Source organism: Opisthocomus hoazin, chromosome 4 (assembly GCF_030867145.1).
Source record: "Opisthocomus hoazin isolate bOpiHoa1 chromosome 4, bOpiHoa1.hap1, whole genome shotgun sequence".
Lineage (NCBI taxonomy): Eukaryota > Metazoa > Chordata > Aves > Opisthocomiformes > Opisthocomidae > Opisthocomus > Opisthocomus hoazin.
In genome coordinates this window covers 89,708,707-89,726,142 of record NC_134417.1, presented here as the reverse complement: position 1 = coordinate 89,726,142, position 17,436 = coordinate 89,708,707, and the positions used below count along the sequence as shown (strand labels likewise).

The following is a 17,436-nucleotide window of genomic DNA, read 5'->3' as shown; positions in this document are numbered from 1 at the left end:
TTCTATTCTATTCTATTCTATTCTATTCTATTCTATTCCATTCTATTCCATTCCATTCCATTCCATTCTAATTCTAATTACAAATTTGTCAGTCAAATATGGCTTCTTATCTCATTTTGAACTACACCTTCACAGACTGCAGTCATGTCTCTGTGACAGTTGTCTCCTCCTTGCCTGCCACACGAGCTATGTCCCCCAGTAGTATTTGGCCTCCAGTGGCACTGCCCACTTCCAGGGTCCAGGGGGACTGTAAATGAATTTCATGCTGTCTTTTTTATAAGTGACTTAATGATTTGCTGATGAGTTGGGATATCTGTGACCAGACCTATGGGATGATTCACAGATGTCCTGGACAGCAAAGGGGAGTCCCTTAGCCGCATGTACCTTCGCAGGAAGGTGAGACAAACTGGCTGAGGAGCAACTCTGTAGAAAAGCACCCAGGGACTTCATGGATGCTGAAGTGAACCCAAGATAGCCATGTGCCCTGGCAGCAAAGGCAGTTAACAGCAGCCTGGGCTGTTTTAAGGGAAGTTATTATTCCCCTCTACTTTGCACTCATTAGACCACATCTAGATGCTGTGACCAGTTTGCCCCCCTCTCCCCCCTCAGTACAAGAAGACATTGATAAACTAGAGCAAGGTCACCCAGAGACCACCAGGATGCTCAGGTCTGGAGCACTTGCCATGTGCAGAGTAGCTAGAGGAGCTGGTTCAGCATGGAGAAGAGGAGACTTTGGGTGGACCTAATAACAGCCTGCCAGTACCTACAAGGAGGTTACTGAGATGACGGACCCAGCCCTCTCACAATGGTACATGGCAGGAGGACAAGAGACAACAGACATAAGCTGAAACAAGACAGGGGCCAAATAAGATACAAGGAGAAAGTTTTTCCTCAGGAGGATGGTCAAGCAATGGGACAGGTTGCCCAGTGAGGGTGTGCAATCTTCCCCTCCAGAGATATTTCAGGACCCAACTGGATAAAGCCCTGAGCAACCTGGTGTGCGGTCATAGCTGAGCCTGCTGTGAGTAGGGGGTTTGGGGCAGAGCCCTCCTGAGGTCCCTTACAACCTGGATTATGCTGTCATCCTAGTAGTAATATTGTCAGTCATCCCACTAACACTCGGAAAGAATGAACATGAGGAAGTTTTGGCTGCTGTATTTTTTTCAGGTGCCTCAAGGGTCATGGAAATATATGCGTGCCTCTGTCTTCAAAAGAAGTTTCTTCCTTTGCTTGCTCCTGGCAAGGGTGTGAAGTTCAATAAAGTAACACCTCTTTAGGCAAAACTCTCTCCTTTACGTTGTGATGCGTTTTAAAAACCTAGGTCCCTTTCAACAAAATAACCATTCACAGCACAGATCTGGGATGATTCAGATGTAGCTTTTGGATCAGCAGGAAGTCTTAGCTATGCCGGGAAAACAGTGGTGGATAGGATGGACTGACAACCTCTGTGTGTGTGTGTTTATGTACCAGTGTATGCACATGTACGTACATCTCCGATTGTGTGTGTACGTGCGAGTGTGTGTCTGTAAGTGTGAAGAAAACTGACCAAGGTACTTTTGATAGCGTATTGTGTAGGAGAAGAAAACAAAGCTTCTGGTGTTCAGTGAATCATAATGGAAATGAACATCCATGAACACTTAAGTACTTGAAACAGAGCTCATAAATGCTCTTCCAGGAAAATACTTGCAGTGCTGAGTGTTGCAGATAGTGCATGTGCCAACTGGCATCAGAGAGCAAGTGTAAGCTTACTTTGGATCTGGACTAATTGCTTCCTTCTGACACTATTTAAATCTTTTCACCCTCCTCGTTTGCAATAAATCCCCAGTCCCAGTGAAGACAACATGTTGCCTCATCCGGGCTATTCCCTGTGGGAGTCAGAGATACTACACTGCAGTTCCTTGGATGCAGGGATATCAGCTTAGGGATTGGGTTTGATACAGAAGAATTGCTATGGAGACTTGTACTGGATGGCGAATTCCATTTTAAATGCATGATTGTGTAGCCTTCTATGTCATCTTGTGCTTCCAGACTGAGCTCCAACCCCCAGGAGATACCAGTAAAAATCCCCTGCATCAGACACATTAAGTATCAGCGTCAACCATTCCAGTGGAGCACACATAGACAGTGCTGGCCACCAGACCATCAGCAGCACAGTTTTCAAGGCTAAAATCTCAAAGTACAAGGAAAGAACACAATGAAGCTTTGCTGTTCTTAACAATCACATGGCAAATCTGGCAGCAGTCTGTTGGAGGATGAGGGAAAGAGAGAGACACAGGACCTAGAGCACCCGTATGCTGGAATAAGGGAGGATGCACCTCCAGGGCACAAAGGTCAGTGTTGCTTAAGGACCAGAGGGAGCAAAAGGGAACCTGACTCCGTGGTCAGGTGGAGGTCCAATTTCAGGTGAGGGACACAAGGATGAACACAGCAAATAGGCAGTGTCCACTGGAGAACTCTTCCCAGAGCTGAGAAGAGCTCAAGGGACTCCAAGGAGAGGCTGTGCCAAGGCTTCTCCTCAGAGTAAGTTCACTTCTTGCTAACTCTTTTCAATGCAGGATCCTGAGATGAGCACATTTGAGAGAGAAGATTTTGGACATAATTTTAAAGCCTCACACCAGAACAGAAACTCAACTCATTGAAGCTCTCACTTCTCTCCAGAGGATTGTCTCCTTTCCTGCCAGGCCTGAAGGGGCTGGAAGCAAGTCCATCTTCACCCCTTTCCCAGTGTGAACATATTAGCACCGACTAACACTGTGATGCTTTGGGTGATTTTCCGTGTCACACATTTAATAGGTAAGCCTTGCAGCAGGCTGTTTTGGGTATGGGTCATCAGCTGATTTGGGATGAGGCAAATGGTGCTGTTTTCCTGGATGCCCCTTGACTTGCAGAAAGTTTTCCTTACAGACTGTTAAGACATCTTTGCTCTCCCCAACGGCTGGATGGATATGTTTGTGCCACCTTGAAGCAAAGAGGCTTTATCATGGCATGAGCTCTGAGCTGGCTGGAGGGCAGGAACACCTGAGCGCATGGTGTGTAGTACATAGCTACGACTTCCAGCAGTGCTCATCACCTTGACTACTTACAACAACATCAGTAACGTGCTCTGCAATGCAAGAAGGTGATGTGCACAAGTGAGTCTATGTTGGGTAGAAAATGTGTTTTGATGCCGGGGCGAAGTCACTCGGAACTGTGTGGAGCAGGAGGCTGGGCAGAGAGGAGTTGTGAAGGGGTGTAGCCAGCTTCTGACTGCCCTGGTCTTTGGACAGCCTCACTCTATCTGCAGTACAGACACCTGCTTCTGCAGGCAGCCACAACAGGCTTTCCTTTTAGCTCATGGAGAGAAACAAAGCACTGTGGGGAGTTCCCTGCCCAGAAAATGGTATTTCCCTGCGTGGAAAGGATATTGTAGATTCATGAGTGTGAAGGTTTCACATAAATTCTTCAAATTTTCATAGACCATTTTTACTTTATTCCCTTTCTCATTTAATGCTGTAGAGCTGGAAGAGAACAAGCATCTCAGGAGAAACTTTTGGAAAAGAAATAGAGCATGTCTGTAAATTGTGGACTGATGGCAAAATATGTGGTTAAAACAAAACCATGCATCATCTGGAGAGTCCTGTTGGATTCAGCATTGGTTTCTTAAGTTTTTCCACTTGCTAATTAATGTAGTAGAAAGAAAATATTTCTGATTAGTATTATTACAGTAGAGCAGTGCAATAGTGACCTTTTGCTATAAGAAGCCAAAGCTTTGAAAAAGAACTCGTAAAACTTTAATGAGTTTTCCAGATGCTAACAAGCAAGCCAGCTTCCATGAAGGCTGCCTGTGTTCAGCAGTCTCCAAAGGCTGAGAAAAGAACCCTCTGACCTTTTTGACACATCTTTCCTCTGTGGTCCCAGGCTGCAAGGGGTCATGTCAAAGGCTGAGGCAATTAATTGCACTCTGGATATTGGCATATGTCAAAGGAGTGATTCAGTCTTCTGAGGTGGAAAAATGACAAATTGTAAAGCTGCTGGCAAAGTCATAAGAAACAGCACCAGCACCCTGCAGGGATGCTTTCCTCAGGGTCCAGCAATATTGTGTCGATTATTGGCACAGTGGCTAATGAGCTGCCCTGTCCAGGCTGAGCAGGGAATAGTGGTTAACCTCGGTCATCCCAATCATGACCAGCCACATCCAGCTAAAAGAACATTTAGACAGTAGAAGTGTCCTTCAGCTGACTTGCCTGTGGTTAGTAGCTCATTCATTTTGACCTTGGGGATGCTCAGTGATTGCTGACTTACAGCTCAACAGTTCAGACGGAGGCTAACTGATCAGCTGCCGTGTCAGCTGGTAGGTCCTAACACACTGCCTGATCACCTCCGATGTCTGAAACAGAGATTGCTGCTCCCTAGTACAAGGGTGAGGCAACATCTAAGCTGACTCAGGAGCAGTATGCAACCAAACTAATGTGAGCAACACGGTCAGGCCAACTACTTACTTGTGAGATCTGGTGATTGCCATGGTGTTATATCTCCCAGGGTTCCCTGCAAATTTCATTGCCCAGCAGCCACGCTGGGATTGGCCTCAGTTCTGTAAAGCTGTGCAGGTATTTCAGATAAGTCATCGAGTTTAGAGCAGCCTTTCTTTAACAAAAGGATCGCATAACCTTTTGGGGAATAAAAACCACCATGTGCTTTGTTGCCACAATAACAACACTCAAGTGGAAGTTGGAGTTCACTCTGAATATCTAGCAATGGCTTTTATTAGCCTATAATTTGTTTGCATGTATGTACAAGGTTTTTGATCCTTCTGTTTATTTAGATGTCTTATGGCCAAAGAGTGACTCACAAGAAACACTCAGCAAGCAAACCAGGTGCTGGTTTGAGAACAGCACCCCCACATACTCTTTACACGTCTCCTGTAGACTTCTGGTCTCACCTCAAGGAAGTTTCTTTTCTCATCCACTTCTGTTAGTTTCTGCCTGCATTTGTCCAGCTTCAGCACTTACACTGGAAGCCCTGTGGGATACCAGCTTCTCTCAGTGGACATCCATAGGGCATCTAGCAACTAACACAATGTGGACTCATTTTTCAATGTGCAATACCAAAATACAAAAAAAAATTAAGAATCAGTCTATCCACATCTGAAACCTAGCCTACAACACTAGGTTAGTATTGCTCGTCTGTGATTTAGCACAGATATTAGAGGCGTGAGTTGTATACATTGTGCTAACAACAAGACCCTGTTAGAGGTGGCTGGCTAACAAACACACTGTCATCCAAACACAATGTACATTTTTCCACACTATTGGTCAGGTGTGTTCTAAGCATGCAGATAGGCACCTAAAGGGAATTTCAAACGTTCCCATGTAGGCTGGGTACTTAATTCCCTTTGATTTCTGGTGGAGTTGAGTACATATCTTTGTAAATACCCTTACAGGTGTTCATGTATTTTTCAGTGTATACAAGCTTTTGTGAAACACATCTGACAGGTCTTCTGCCAACATCCATAGAACTGGATTGAAAGGCTCTCCAGGACCTCAGCAAGCTTCAGCTGAACACGTGTGTCCCAGTGAACCAAACCAGCCATGACAGCCGGCAGTGTCCAGCAGCTGAGCGCAACCACCAGTGCCAAGTCCCCCACATGCTGCAGAAAGCTCCATGGCTTTATTGATGCAAAAGAATTAATCACAGCCACCATTTTATTTCTTTTCCATTTTGGTAATTTAAATCTGACCCACTGAGAGCTTTGAAGACATAGATCGATCTTTTGAACCTGACATCATACACCTTGGGAAAAGAACAAGTGGGAGGAACAGCCTTGCTCTTTTTCCTGAAGTCGTTTTGGATTTCTTTGATGGTGGTGTATCTGAAAATACAAAGTGGAAAAATCTCTGTTATTTTTCACTTGCTTTTTTAAATTTAGATCAGTGGCGTTTATTTTTTTCTTTCTTCAGATTTTTTTGCAGTCAGTGTTTCTAATTTGCGGGGGTAAATATGTGGAAGTGGTACCATTTATATATCCAGCTCCATCACCAAATCAGTTTAGGTCACTGAACTAGAACAACATGACATTTTTCCAATAGATAGTAAATTCATGTCTCGTTCCCAAAAAGGAATTTCACAGGAACTGAAGCTATTTGCAAAACTGGGTTAAATGAGGCAATAATTTTGACTGAAGGAAAACAGGTTGTTCAAAATGCTGTTACTGATGACTAAGAACTGCAAATGATCTTTTTTATTTTGAAATTGACCAAATTCATCAACAGAAAACAAAAATTTTAAAAATTACTCCTATGTCAAATCAACAGGATGCTCTTCACCTGGTACTTCCTTCTGTTTTTCCCAATTTCTCCAGTGTTTTTGGGTCAGCAGAGGAGGCTGAGATTACTTCTGCAAATGTGTACAGACTCTACTTCTACCATGAATACTTCTTAAAGATGGGCTTGTAGAAGTGAAAGATTCTTACTGGTTCTTCTTTTGTCCCCTAGTCATCACAAATGAAAGCTGCTTAGCACATCGCCTGGTTGGTCTGGCTGTCACACACTACCTGTTCCCAACAGGACTCTTCACGGTGGCTTTCCTTATGCGAGACTGGCAGCCCATGAAGCAAATGTCTATCTACCAATTCAGCAACCATGGTTCCTATGTTTCTCCTCCAACTTGCCCAGTCATTATGTGACAAAATACTTCAAGCTACAAAATCTGCATCAGCTTTGGACATATTGGCATAAAGTCTCTTGCCTGGCTTGTATGGCTTCCTACTAAGAATAGCATCTTTTATTAGACCCATTTGTGCCACTGGAAAAGCTAAATGAGCTTTGGGCATGAGTCCCTCTTCTTCATGTGTTATAAAGCAAAGCTTTAATTGTCTGACAACTAAATTTCATTAGAAATAAAAAAGAAATTTAACTTTTTACAAAATCTTTCTCCTGTTCCTTCCTGCCAGGCATTATCTACCACACTTTCCCTTTAAAACAGTCAAGCTGTTTTCTCCTGGGTTTTGCAGTCAGTTGTCATCTGAAGAACTGATAGTAGCTTCCCCCATCACAACATTAGGAGCTTGTTAAAAGCACATCCTCCCCGAGCCACATTACACCAGTGTTCATTGAAATGTCGAAAGCAAAAATGACCATTGAAAGCAAGGGAATATCCAGAGAACTGGAAGGACTGGCTTTGAAATGGATGGTATCCATTTAGCAGCTGCCCATTCCATTTAACTGCTCTGAAACCTTCTTCCTTCCAAAATTGGTGCTTACAGGCCTCACAGCCCTAATTCACTCTGGTGCTTTAACCTACAAGTTATCCCCGTGTGTTTCAGTGGCTGCTTTTGACCTCAGCTTGGCTTGAAGTTATGGGTGAGTCTTTGGGAGAAACTTGCATGCATTTTCTACCCAGCATGTGGAGATAATACTGCCATGGGTTCTGCTGGGAGCCTCTGAATCCCAGACAATTCAGCATCCGCTCAGTTTATTCTCAATTTCTATCTTCCAGTAATTTAATGCCTATTTATTGATCCTTGCTTGACATTGTACTCGTCAGTTCTCACACACCTAGCTCCAGATAGAGACAGCTCAGTCTTCCTTCGCCAAGCCTACAGCAGCTCTGAGATGACTGCTTCAGCTGATCACAGGGGCATACGTTTTTATTGGGAGTACAGAAAATATGAATCCAACTGGATATGGACCTACCAGCAGGATCATCTTCAGGGGTGTGAAGAGACCAAGAGCCAGAAAGAGGGATATGCAGAAAGATAGCGATTGAACTTGGAGGGGTTTCTAAGGAGCAGTCCATTCACATCCTGGAGCAACAAGGACCAGCCTACTGGGCAAGATGGTTTAGTGAAAAACCTGTCCAGAGAAGGAGAGAAATGGTTGATTTTAGGAAAGGCTTGCTGAGACCAGGGCAAGGGATGGATGTAGAAACAGTGTAGATGGCCTGCTACTACCAGTACATGCTGCAAAGACTAAGTGGTTTGAAGGCATAGGAATCTGCACAGAAAATAGTCAGTCCTGGTGTTGGAGCAGGCAAGTCATGTTCTTGTGCTGGTCTTGAACTCCATACTGTGCATGCAACATTCCTTGCCTGGGAGAAGTAGCACATGACAATGACACAAGGATCCAATGCTGTAATCAATAAGGTTTATTGAAGGTTTTGTTTCAGCTTTGCTGTTTTGCATTTTCTAGTTTTATTAAAGTTACTCACCTTGCAAGTTTTACATGCTCACTGATAAAAATCCGTGACTAGCAATATGTCTTCACATTTGTGCTGTTCTCCAGGCTAACCTTCACCTTGTTAACAACAGCTGGCTTGCTCATCCTCATTCTTTTCCTCCACTTGGTGTACACAGCCTTTCAAAGCATTTTTGCTTTGGTCAGCATTGACAAATATTGGGAAGTTTCTTGCAAAGCAATAAAAAGTTGCATAAAAATGTTTTATCAAAGTTGCCAATGTTATAAATCTTCCAGGATGCATGTTGTTCCCTCTCCTGCTGAACTTGTAAAAGCAGAGATGTAAAATGAAACCAGTCCAATCTGCCACCCTCTCCCACTTGCTGTACGCCTAAGGATTGAAAGGCAAGCCTCAAGCTTGTGCAGACCTAAAATTCATCATGTGACTCCTTCAATAAATCAGCCCTTCCCACATGTTCTGAAATTATATTAGCTTCTAGCCACAAGACATTTATGATTCATGTGGGACAGGCTCCTTGCGAAATGATTGCAAGCAGTCCCATCTGCAGCATAATACCAAAAGACTGTGCAGTCAAAGTCAATTAAAAAACAAATACATCAGACCTCCTGGTCCCTGTTTCAGCAAGGAAGGATCCCATGCTTTTCCCTACCAATTACTGATCAGCTTCATTTTGAATGGTGTTATTTATTAGTTGTTCCTACCTGAATCAACAATTCAAACAATCAAACTGTCTCAGCTCAGTTATTTTACTGTTTGCAGACAATTTTGTTGGCATGACAGTGTCTGTATACCCCTCGAGTAAGGTATATGTATCCCATCTGTGCCCATATTGAAATGAGAATATTTTCTTTGCCAGGGCCAGAATAACCCATATCCAGAATCACATGAAAGGCTCACCTTGAACTCTGGAGCGATCATGCCAAATGTGTGTAGCTGTTATCATACAGAGGGTATGCACTGCTTGGGATTCAAAATGGCCTTTCAAAAAGGTGGCGGTTACCCAAGCATCTTTTTGCTGCATGACAGCGCAGCAGGCTTCTTGCCTCGCCTGTGTCCCAACCTAAGGAGACATCTCAAATTCGTTCCAGCACCAGCGTACCAAGCAATGCGGTTCCTGCCCCTCTCCAAGGACAGGTCAAACTCAGACCTCTCCATCAGGATTCACCTCGCTGAGAAGGACACCGAAGTCAAGGTGTCAGTATGCAGGTATGTCTGAGGAGCTGGTGTCTTCATCCTCATGGCAGGCAGTTGTCACGTCCCACCTATGCGGGGGGGTGGGAGAGCGACTAACGTTCTATTAATCTCCTTGGGCTAAATTAAGGTGAAGCGATACTAAGTGATAAATTAAAAGTTGTATTTATTATAGAGGTAACTTGATCTTGGAAAGTGTAAAAAGAGTTGGCAACGTGGGTTCTTACTGGAAACATCATTAAGAGGAAAAGGAAGGAAAAGAGAAGAAAAGAGGAGAGAAAGATATGAACACCCTAGGATCTCACGATGACAATGATAGATGGGGCAATCCTCCAGTGGTGGGCGCACATCCAGCTCTTTGTAGTTGTGTTGTCTATAGCCTCATCTCCACCCTCAGTTATGACTCTTGAGGACTTACATGGTGCTTGTTCCAGAAAGTTCATGATCTTCTGTGCAGGCGCTGGTGGGGCTGGGGTGGGGGTGGTCGTGAGGGGTCTCTCAGGTGGTTGTAAGCCCCTTCCTCATGTGAAGTCTGTGCGAAGGCTGCCCATAGTTGGTAAGGCACATCAGAACACAGAACTGCACATTCTCTGATACGCCCTCCCCATCCTGAGTTAAGTAACTTCTCACTTGCAGTCTGTTGTTGCTGTGCAGCCCACAACCTGTTTTATCACAATGTCTGAGACATTAACTCTTTCAGTCCCTCACAACAGTGGAGGTCTCTTCCATGCAGTGAGCACAGCCCAGAGAGCTGTTTGTCCTGTCCACATGCAGGCGGTTGCCTTTGGGTGACCCCAGCAGCTCCCATGGGCTGTATTGACCATATTCCCACTGGCTGCGAGAGGAGCTTGGAAACTAGCTCAGACACCTGTGGGTTAAAAAGAGGCATCTCCTGAGCTAAACGTCATAACTTGGTTGACTGACTTGTCTAAACATACCTTCAAAGTGCTGCCTGAGATGGCCTAGGGTGTCTGAGACATCTGCATGGGGTGGCAGGGTAAGAACCCAAACCAGGCAGGGATCCAAAGGCACGAGACATCAGTAGGTGAATCACTTGCATGGGGCTCTTCAGTATCACAAGTACCACATCACGTTATGCTTTTATATCAAGCCAAAGAAAACCACTTTGTGTTAACTTAACCTCCCCTGTACCTCTTGTCTACATTTGCAGTTGAAATGCTCTCATTATCCTGCATTACCCACCCAGTTTCCATCTCTGTCATTTCCTAAATGATGACTTTTATTGATTTTGGACAGCATTGGACAGCACTAGGAAAAAGAGAGAGAAAGCCCATGAGGTGATGTCTCTTTCTGCTGAATCGGCACTGTGCAGCGAGTGAAGACCGGCACATTTGCAAACCAGGACAGATGTAGGCTCGGTGCGGTAACAAGACAAGCTGGCTTGAGCTTCTTCTCACAGGTTGGTGGTGTAAGGAGAGGGGACAGCAACAAAGATCAATGGTTGCAAGGTAATGAAGGGATGGACGAAGAGGAGCTCGCTGTTCTGTTTTCTGCAGTACAAGCAGGTGTCCCATGCTGGGGTGTCAGCTCTAAGGAGCAATTGCAAGGATAACAGAAAATGGCGCTGTCTGGGGTCCACCATCATCAGATTACGTCTAAGGAATGGAAAATAATATGTGTATTTCTCTAGAGAGGGACAGAGGGTGGCACGGACTTGAATGTGGGGGGTTTTTTTGCTGTTTGCTTTCTGTGCCCCTGCTTTTCTAGTATGACTAAACTGAGAGGGTAAAAAAAGAGAATAAAAGCTGTAAAATGGTTATAACTCATAAACAACGCCAAGAAAAACATTCCAAAGTTACAGTGCAGTTTTCCATTGTAAAACCACTGGCTTTAGATGAAGAGCTGAAGGAAGAAAACTCTGTCAAAAGCAACTCTGAGCATTTTGTGACTCAGCTTTTGGGCTGAGATGTGTCACACCCTCTGGATCAGACACATGCCTGGTAGGCAAGTTAGAAGATAGTGTCTTCTGTGAAGATGGAGATGAGAGAAGCCAATAGTCTCATCTCCAGCAGTCCTAGGGCATCTCACCCCTATGGGCTCAAGCAGGGTGCAGGTGGGACATAGTTCCCATCTGCTCAGCCTGGGAAACCAGTGGAGCTTGCATGAAGTCTCCTTTGGGGAATTCAGCAAAGGCATCATGGACATTTCATCTTGGGTGACTGTTTGTACTAGATCCCACCATTCTTCTGTGGGGAAAAGAGTTTGATGTGTCTCACTGCACAATTTTTAATCCTAGATATATCCCCCATGATGCTTTTTATTTTCTCTAGACCTACATATTCCCTGGGGTTCCCATTCCCTACATTTCACCTCTTACTGGCCTGAAATCTACTCTCCAATGCGCAAGACAGTCTCTGTCCTGCTTATCCTTCAGGAATCCAGCAAGGAATATTGTATTAGTAGCATCTTTACTGTCCCTCATTCACAGTTCAGAGTGAAGAACAAAGTGAACAGTGGGATACTGCCACAGCAACAATCTTCCGGTCAGACCTGTTGCCCTGTTCATTATCTCCCATTCTCTAAATTAAAATTCCAGAACATGCTGCAAGCACTTTGAGTACAATAATACAATACCATATACATGTGACATCCCCTGGGTTACCGGTGCATACTTGCCATTAGTCCACGTCTTGCAGAAAACAGGTTTTGCATATTTACTACCTCTCCACGTAACTATGGTTTTGGACACTGCTAGAATCTTCCTTGTGCTCGGGTAATGTATGTCAATTCTTAGCCCCATTGGTGAAAAAAATAGAATTGCTGGAGTCTCAGCTAAGTTACAGAAACTTCCAGTGTAGCCAGCTTTCTCCCTAAGTAGACTGGGGGACTCACCTGAATGTAAATGCTTACAACCTGGCTGCTGTGTGTGAGCTGGGCAGCCCAGGTTCTGGTCTGCACAGTCTACGGAGTCCAGGCTCCAAGAGTAAGTGACTAACAGACTCTGCTTGTGTAGAAAGCTTAAAAGTCAGGTCTCATCTGAGGTCAGCGAGCTGCCCTTTGTCCATCCCTTCATTATTTTTCAATTATTCTGCTTTGCTGCTGCTGCCTCTCCTTACATAGCCAGCCTGAGAGATGGTGCTCAAGCCAGCTTGTCTCATTACAGCATGGAGCCCCTATCTGTCTCAAGACAGTGGCTGTGACAATCTTCATCTGACTTCGGTTTTCAGTGAATTTCTCTGCTTCTTTCCTGTACAAGAAGGTAAACAAAGGAGGACTGCCCACGATGCCTAACAGGATTTGTCTGCAGTCTCCTCTTATGGGCTCATTAGCTAATTCAAACACAGCCTGAATCAAGAGTCATTATGGACTTATGTTATTCCAACACAAATTCACTCTAAGTAAAGAAAAATTAGTTGGTCAAATTAGTTCTCAGCAGAAAATGGAAAGGGAATTATTCCAGGTTTGATGCAAATTAGTAAATGCACAGACAGTATCATTTCAGGCAGACACAAGAAAATTAAAAAAATCTCTTTTGTCTTTTTCACCTATGCATATTTTTCCCTGCCTATTACAGCCAGATGTCTGTGGCTCTTTGGAGAAATCAGTGAGTTTAACTGACTCTTAGCTATACCAAGAAGCTGTTTGTATAATTTTATAACAATGCAGTCAGGATCCTTCAGTGAGTGCCCAGCTATCAGATAGAAAAGATCCAGGATCCTTATGTCTCAGTACTACAGCGTTTTCCAGATTTTTTTTTCCCTTCTCTCCTCATCAGGAATATGTCATTATATATCTGTATAGAGCTGCTCCATCACCAAGCTTTGCAGGTAGTAACAGATGGCACTGTCACTTTTCCGTCTCTTTAACTGGTTTTGTCTATTCTTTGCTCCAACAACTCTCTGAGAGCTAAATCATGTCTTTGTGTGCTTTGGTGGAGTCAATCAGAGCAAGGGACTGATACAGAGACTCCATACCTCAGCTGTCCATAATCTGTAAAGACAGATCTCACCGTGACGTAGAATGACTTCAACCTCTGAAGTGAACAAAGGAAAAGATCCGTGAGATTGGACCTAGTAAAGGACAAGTTCTAGCTTATTCTTAAATGAAATGATCACCAACATCCAAGGAGACAGAGATGTTCGCTGTGGATTCACTACTTCTTTTCAACTTCATTCTTGACCATGACTATAATATTTACTAATGAAACAGGCATAAATTGGACAATGTCTTTCATGTGTATTTTCTTTTTGTTGTTCCTGGCAGAAGGTGTTTGTACATATGCAGGTAACCTGTAAGCACTTCCATATCCTTGAGATTGAAAGCAGTCAGGGAAGCAGGTGATGAGGCTTGTCGAGGACATTAGTTCTTGCAGAAAGTCCATCCCAGAGCTTCAAACTACCTCCCACCAATGTTTGGTCTTCCAGAAAACTTCACTCTTATTATGAAAAGTTCTCCTTTGCCAAAAGTTAACCACTGGATGAGGTCTCAGATATTTTCATCCAGTCCTTGCTCTTATCACATGTGTGAAAGATCAGAAACATGGACACTTTTGAGGCCCAGATAAAGACTATTAACCTTCTAAGACAGCTTTTTGCAGACCTTTACCCTGTCCGGCTCCACTTTGTGGTTCAACTAGACCAAACCCCAGCAATTTAAAATCAAAAGGAAGTGACATTTACTACATTCTTTCCAGCTACTGCAAATAATGGCATTGTCACTAATAATAATGACCTTGCTGTTATGATAATTTTCTAGTTTGAACTGATTTAGCTTCAGTTGCCAGGCTGCAGGTCTGCCTTTTCTCATATCTACTTTGCTGGAGAGCCCTGTACTGTCAGAAATCTTTTGCTAGCAATTTTTTCTCTAGATTGTGATCAGCTCTTCCTTCATCCTCTTTCTCTGACTAAGACAAGCAGACTGAACATCCAGGCTGGCATTCCTCTGAGCAGCTGTGGTTGTGTGTTTTACAATGACAGAGTTCATTGAATTTATTGTATTGTCTTACTCTAATGTTCCCTCTAATGGTCACATAGATCTCTCATGTGTGGACATCCACAGTGTAGGCACCTGGGGTACTCCTACAGCTGGTCAAGGACAGCCCAAGCCCTTTAGCTTGCTTTGGATGCCCAACACATATGCTATTCCAAATCCGTGTGTCCAGTGGTATAGAGCATCTCAAATGTTACACATTCAAATTGAGCATTAGGGTTTAGTTTGAATTAATGTGACACACAGCACTGCCCCCCCTCCCTCCGGTATTATGTGACCAGACTTGTATACATTCTTATACATTCCTTTAGTTCTTCCTCACCTCTTCTTACATTTACCTCCGATGTAGCTGGCAGGTCTTTACACTGACTTCATTTTCTGTGGTTTCTTCTGTTTATTTTGCATAGGATGATGGCACTGACACACATCCCAGGTAACAATTTACTTGCAGTTTTTCTGAAGATTTTCCTCTCTGGCCTGAATAGCTGATATAAACTTCGTCTAGGTCCAAAGGGTCTTTGGCTCTGTGGAGTCGAACCCAGGCTTCCCTGTGAGGATCAGAGTAAAATAGTCTGGAGGCCACGATAAGAAAACAATTGTTTAAGGCACTATCAGCAGATGTACTCTGGGCCATAACATTCAGAGATGGAGCAGGTGCTGCTCTGAGCCCTTTCAGGTGTAAGAAACGTCCTGATCCACACTCTAAACAGGTACCTCTTCCCCTTCACCCACACCACCCCCTTGCTTTTGGAGAAGAGGATGAGGCTGGTGTGAAGAAGAGAAGGAAAAGATTTTAACTGAGAAATACATGAAACATACATAGAATCTGAGGAGGTTATCGGGACAGTGAGGTTTGAGAGTTTTGAGGTTTTTTTTATAGATTATCTTTTCTGCCTTTTAGTACGTGAAAAATGAACAACTGAGCTATCAAATTTTAGTCCTGAATATCAAACAGAAGATTTGGTGTAACCTGTGTCTTGAACATGTAATAACTAGCAAATAACTCTTAGCAAAGTATTTACTGTTTTGAGTTACCAAATCATGAGCTTACTCCACTCTAACTACAGACTTTAGTAGCATGAAGGCAAACCACGCCAGGGCAAATTTTACATTTGGTTTCAAGTCAAAGTCTGGCAAGGATCATGCCCTCCATAGACAAATAATCCAACCCTCTCCGAAACTGAAGAGCCACAGGGACATAACTTAATTTTGTAATTCTCTGAGCTCTACAACAAACCCCATGAAAACCCATCCTAAGATAAATACTTATCTAACACAAAGGTGGCATTGGCTATTTTCTCTTATGGCTCTAAGGAAGCCAGAAGCCTTCACAGAATCATGGAATCATAGAATGATTCATCAGTCTTAGAATCATAGAATCATTAAGGTTGGAAAAGACCTCTAAGATCATCAATTCCAACCATCAACCCATCACCACCATGCCTACTAAAACATGTCCTGAAAGGCCACATCTACATGTTTTTTGAACACCTCCAGGGATGGTGACTCCACCACTGCCCTGGGCAGCCTGTTCCAATGTCTGACCTCTCTTTCAGTAAAGAAATTTTTCCTAACATCCGATCTAAACCTCCCCTGAAGCAACTTGAGGCCATTGCCTCTCATCCTATTGCTAGTTACCTGGGAGAAGAGGCCAACACCTGCCTCACTACTACTGCCTTTCAGGTAGTTGTAGAGAGCAATAAGGTCTTCACCAGGATGATGGCAGCATCATTTGTGCTAGCACAGACAGTGGACTTTCAATTCAAATCACTTCAGTAGGGAGAAAAGAAATACGAAAATACTTTCATTCCCCATGGCTATAGCAGATCTATCTATCAAGACTTTACAGGAAAACTGTCATTACTTCATAATGCGGATGAACTTGACTAGGACCATCTCCAAGGGAGAAAAAACTGGAAAAAAACATAGATTTTGCAAAATGTTCATGAACTTACTGGAAAGAGAAATTTCATTTTGTTGTTGGCTTTCTGAAACTATCATTTTTAAGTAATATGAATTCAGACTTGTGAACTAAGAATCACTTTCAAGGGGAAAATAATTCATGCAAAAATGGGCAATGTCAGGAATGTCATAACAAATTATCTTTTGCTATTAATAAATTTTATCCCTATGATAATCTTCAAAACTTATGACTTCCAACCATCAGCTCTTCTTTCAACGGCTTGTTATTTTCTGGAGACCAATACTTTGATCAGAAAATTCAAGGTCTCCTTTTTAATCCATGGTTACTGCATGATATAACACTTTCTTAATTCAAGCTTTTGCCAGAAGAATCTGGTTAATATTGAAAATAAATCCCAAATAAATTTATATTACTCACCCAACCCCAGACATGTGGGTATTTGTTCAGATCCTTAAGTAGCTGATAGTAAAGATGACTGTTTCGGGGGATGATCCGGAGCACAAGCCTGTCTGGTGTTCTGAAATGTTTCTGTGTGGGAGGCTTCAGCAAACAGGAGGAGTCTGGGAAGCCAGAGGCAGGAATGTGACCACAGTACGTGCATACACTAAAATAATTTTCCAGTGCTGCGAGACCCCATGACTGTAAGTAAAGGGAGGACAAGAAAATGTGCGCGATCCTGGGTCAAACAACGGTCCATCTGACCCAGGATGGTCTATTTCCAGATACAGTCACCAAAGGATACTTGAGAAAATTGCTCTGTCTCTACACTTGTGTATGGGTACAAGGAAGCTATGGAGATGGTGGTGCTCGCTTCACCAGCGTAAAGCCTCATCGAGGTGTAGAAGTCACAAATTACTTGCCTCATGTAATCCTGCTCTGAACATTGCAGCGATGCTGCTGAAACTAAACACAAAATGGTCCCACTGCAGAAATTCCTCTCTGCACAAAACCTTCTTCTGGACTTGAAGAGACAAAGCATAACACAAGTGAGCATCACAGCAACTCAAGCAGATTTTTTTTTTTCCAAGAAAGAAGCAACAGCTTGTTGAGTGAAGCCAAATTAAAGAAGACAAGTAAATCGGAACAAAAAGGTGACTTTGTATTTCATCTCTGATTAATGCGGGTTATTTATTGTTGAATAACACCACTGAAGACTGTGCTTTGTGTTTAAGGTACTAGTCTGTCTATAAATAGTGCTC

General features: G+C 43.4%; 1 long non-coding RNA gene across 2 annotated transcripts; it reads right to left on the bottom strand.

Moving 5' to 3' along the window:
* Positions 1-4,547: 4,547 nt before the first annotated feature.
* LOC142361068 (uncharacterized) lies at positions 4,548-16,775 on the bottom strand. Of its 2 annotated transcripts, XR_012763601.1 has the most exons (4): positions 16,655-16,775; positions 14,636-14,861; positions 7,671-7,829; positions 4,548-5,848 (listed from the first exon to the last, which is right to left on the bottom strand). It is a non-coding gene; the product is annotated as an uncharacterized LOC142361068 (long non-coding RNA). The 2 variants fall into 2 exon arrangements; XR_012763602.1 differs by lacking the exon at positions 7,671-7,829.
* Positions 16,776-17,436: the final 661 nt, after the last annotated feature.